Source organism: Dermacentor andersoni, chromosome 3 (genome assembly GCF_023375885.2).
Source record: "Dermacentor andersoni chromosome 3, qqDerAnde1_hic_scaffold, whole genome shotgun sequence".
NCBI lineage: Eukaryota > Metazoa > Arthropoda > Arachnida > Ixodida > Ixodidae > Dermacentor > Dermacentor andersoni.
Window position 1 is genome coordinate 65,009,599 of NC_092816.1, and position 4,651 is coordinate 65,014,249.

The window sequence follows — 4,651 nt, forward strand, 5'->3', positions numbered from 1 at the left end:
CATGAAGATATATCTAGACAAACTCAACAGCTTCAAGAAGCCCTTGATGTTCTGAACAACTACGCTCGGAAAGCAGGGTTGGACATTTCCGCCCAAAAATCAAGCTATGTTGTGCTGGCCAGCAAGAAAGGACGCACAAGAATCACGCAGCACCCCTTTACATTTAGATTCGGCACAGTGACAATCCCTGAGGCTTCTGCGGTCCGCATACTGGGTCTACATATTCACCACTCCGGCAGTGGTGCACACTGGCTCCGTAAAACCAGGCAGAGTTCGACAAAAATACTTCACCTTATTCGTCGCATTGCAGCAAAAGCAGCTGGAGCTCGTACTGACGTAGCTCGACGGTTGGTGCGTGCAGTCTTGCAGCCACGAATTTTATATCAGGCACAATTTCAACGGCTGACTTTGGCACAGCTGGCACAGTTGGAGACGATTAATCGCGATGCTATGCGCACAATCACAGCACTGCCCCGCGTCACTCCGATACCAACCTTACAGGAACATGCCCAGCTCAACACAATTGCAGAGCTAATTTTGCAACGTGAAAAAGCACGTGAAATAAAAAAGCAACTTATTCCGGCTGTCGCTACGTTGCATGCTCATTTTCCACGCGGCTGTCGGATTGACAATCAGCCCTATCCAATGCCTCCCTGGGAATTCACCAGCATCACAACTAATAAGCCAACGAAGTTACGACGCAGAGATACAACAGGTATTATTGACGAACACAATATCGTCGATGCATCATGCGCTAACACCTGCAAAGTCTATACGGATGCTGCCATTCTCCCAGACGGCGGAAGGACATCATTCCTGAGTACTACGCATAATTTCATCAGCGGCCACCAGCGCTATTTATCTACGGAAGCCAGCGCTCTAGTAATGGAACTTCAAGCCATCCACGACGCTGTGCAAGATGCGACATCTAAGCTGCCTACCATCAAGCAACTAGATATCTTCACTGATTCTTTAGCGGCTATTCAGGAACTCAAGAAGGTTGATAAGGCGATGGAAATCTGCGAGACAATACACACTATGAATAGTAAAAACAGCTACTTGCGTCGAGGTACACTGGATTCAAGGCCATTCAGCGAACCCTCACAACATTGCTGCTGACCAGCAGGAACACTGCCCTCCTAATCCTGATCTTCCGCCTATTCCCCTCCCACCTCGACCCCTTAACTCGTTCCCAGCCCGTAAAAATTTTCTCCGGCAGGACACACGCGCTCTTATCCCACCGTGTGTCTGCTCCCTGCCCCTTCACCTTACTAGGGCAGAGGAAGTTGTGCTTAGGAGGCTTCGAGCCGGGGTGGCCCTTACACCGGCTGTTATCTTAAGGTGGAACTGGTCGCATTTACCACTGGGTGCTACGTGTCCATACTGCTCCGTTCCTGTGATGGAAGCAGATGCATACCACATAATATGGACATGTACTGGTTTAAAACCGGAACGCTCGCGTCTCCTACTGCAAGCCGGCCTCCGCTACAGTGTGACAACCAGCTATGACCGCTGGATACATGACAACAGATTCTACAAAACACTGCTTCAATTCATACGCAACACAGGCCTCACAGCACACATATAATACACATATACGCACCAAGAATTATGCCTTAAGGGCAAGTCTTTATCGCAAAAAAAAAAAAAAAAAATGCACACAGTGGCTCTTGCAAACATTGAAAATTTATGGCCGCTTCCTTGGTCGCCTCATGGAAACTGTCGATTGGTCGTCAATGCAAAAGCCACAGCGTAGGAATCTAGCAAACTTATAGAAAATTACTTGAGCGGAAGAAAACAGTACACACAACTTCACGAAACTCGGTCTGAGACGGGCAATATAAAATATCGTGTTTTTCGAGGATGAATTCTTAGTGCTTTGCTCTTTATTGTCTGCATAAATGATATTTTAAATATAGCATTAACCCCAAATATCGTTATTTATGCAGACGATACAAATGTTTTCTTTTCCGGACCTGATCTTGCCTTGCTGGAATCACAAACTAGTGCCTGGCTTAGCGAGTTATATGCATGGCTAAATATTAATGAAGTAGCACCTAATGTAAACAAAACTAAATCTATGATTTTCGCTTCCGAAAATAAACCCATATACCATGATGTTAAATTACGCATCAACAATGCCGAAATTATAAATTATAATAGCCTGTCGATTCCTTGGGGTTGGCTTCAAATCCGATTTAAGCTGGTCCGACCATGTCAACCACGTACGTTTGAAGGCATCTAGGTTCACAGGCTCTATGTACCGGCTGAAACAGCTTATATCGATGCGTTTGAAGAAACAATTGTATTTTTCGCTAATTCATTCACATCTTGTCTACTGTCACTTAGTTTGGGGATTAGGCAACACGACTGATTCGGACCGGCTATTCGCACTCGTAAAAAGAGCTTTGCGGTTAGTATATATTTCAATATCTGTACCAGACAGCTGTATATTCCAGATTCTAAAAATATTAACTTACGCCAACCTGTTCAGTTTCTTCCTAGCAATCTTTCTTTATTGTAAAATCAAGAATAACTTCATAACATTCTTCCAAAAATATTTAAAGCGGGATGTTGTATATAATTTACGTACGAATATTTTAGTTGGACAAAGACCCCGGACAAACTATGGCACCCAAACACTGCATGATCAAATAATATCCCTTTGTAATAGACATTCTTCTGTAATTGCTCACGCTCTCAACTGTAAAACTATTTGGCAATAAGAAAGGAAACTAACACTACTATAGTTAAAGATACCCGATCCTACCTGATTTTACTTGGTGCTTGAACTGCTATGTAAGAGGTAATGAAATTCATCGTTGTATGTAGTGCATATCTTCACTTGTGATTATAATCTCATCCCATATATCTATATTTTGACACAACGTATTGCACTACCATGTATGACTTGTTACTCTATGTATATCCTTCAGTTCATTATAATCGACGTCAAGTGTACAGCTGCTTGTCTTCCCTGTGTATTATAATACATCTGTTCTCTTCTACTTGTTCGGTATCATTTGATTTGGCGAAAATATGTCTGTTGAGTACTCCCGAAGCGAAGGCCTTGTCAGGAAACATACGTGTTTCCTTTTGCCACGCCTCGTGGACATGCCTGCAACATTGTATTTATGTCCGAAAAAAAGCCTGATTGATTGATTGAAAAACCACAGTGAACAAGGACACGGAAGGAAAGTACAGCGAAGGAAACGGGCTCGAACCAGCTGCAGATTCCACGCGACTGTCAGTGAACCGCGAACAAAAACCGGTATACCCGACCCTGATGCTTCGCGTTAATGTGTAGGTATACGAAGAGTGTGACTTGCTACAAGAAATCAAATAATTGGAACGAAAAAAAAAAAAAACTATGCCGTGACCAGGATTCGAACCTGGGTTATTGCGGCCACAACGCAAGGTACTAACCACTATACGATCACGGCTGCCCGGCTGGACGGGTTCCAGCGTTCTAAAAACCGGGGCGGGTCACGGAGCAACGAAACCGGCTCGCCAAAGTGGATCAGCGAGAATGGAGCGCAATATGTAAAAACAAAAAGAAAGACGTACAGTCTTGAAGCGAAGGAGAGCTTTCGTTGCCACCAGCACCCGTATCGCCTGATTGTCGCGGCTGTACCGCACGTCGGCATCTTTCGGGATCAAACGGAACGTTGACTACACAGTAAAGCGCCGTTATGCATTTTCGGTTGTCGCTTAAGTCCAGTCCCATTTGAAAGATGTGCTTCACGTTCGCTTCTTATTCATTTCTTCAACACAACTGTCGGGATCAAGTTTAGTGGAGAATAATAGACGTTTCAAATGGCACGCGGAAAAACCTTATTCATATGGGTGTTCCTTTATTTCGTAGTTCCTTTATTTTTCAATGAATGCTTGTTTTAGTTCATGGCCGGCGTTCTATTTTTTCATTCGTGCCTCATTCGTGCCCAGACGAGATTCCGTCAGATCCTTGATATTAAATGGAAACAAGTGGCTGTCAATGTACAAGTGTACAAAAATGTACAAGTGGCTGTCATCCTAAGGCCCTTTGTATGTATTGTCAGCTTTTTTATAAACAGTGTACGCAAGGAGCAAGGAATAAAACTCGGTACGGTAGACAGCGCACTTTGAGCAGTAATAACCGGTCCCATGCGCAAAGAGCTGGTGATGCGCCTGACTGACCGGCACTTCTTTATTCTATTTTATATGCTGGCGATGCCCCTGGAAAGCCTGCGGTTCTTCTTCGTTACAGTACAGGTTCTTCAATAAATACTGATACAGGCACTCTGAAATCTGTTTTTTTTCTGAAAATTAATATTTGGCACTTTCATCCCTGCATGAATGCTCCCCAACAAGTAAAATACCTGCGTTTCACCGTTTCTACCACGCCTAGAAGAAATGAGTGAAGTATCGGTTGACACGCACTTAAAAATCTCCTCTAATGCATTTTTACGCCTGATTCCAAGTCTTGTTCCACCTCAATGCATTGTGACATTTTATTTCGTTAGCGCAATTTTCGTGCAGAATTATACAGAAGAGGCATAGCAACACTCTTGCAATCGGCTTTCCGGAAAAAGGGCACTAATTTGATCTAGACAGTAGCGTTGTCACAGATGACAAAGAACACGCTGTAAGGTGTGCGTTTCAAATGCCACGA

At 43.8% G+C, this 4,651-nt stretch overlaps 1 non-coding gene across 1 annotated transcript; it reads right to left on the minus strand.

The window, feature by feature from the left end:
* Positions 1-3,371: 3,371 nt before the first annotated feature.
* On the minus strand, positions 3,372-3,443 carry TRNAH-GUG (transfer RNA histidin (anticodon GUG)). The gene has a single exon. It is a non-coding gene; the product is annotated as a tRNA-His (tRNA).
* Positions 3,444-4,651: the final 1,208 nt, after the last annotated feature.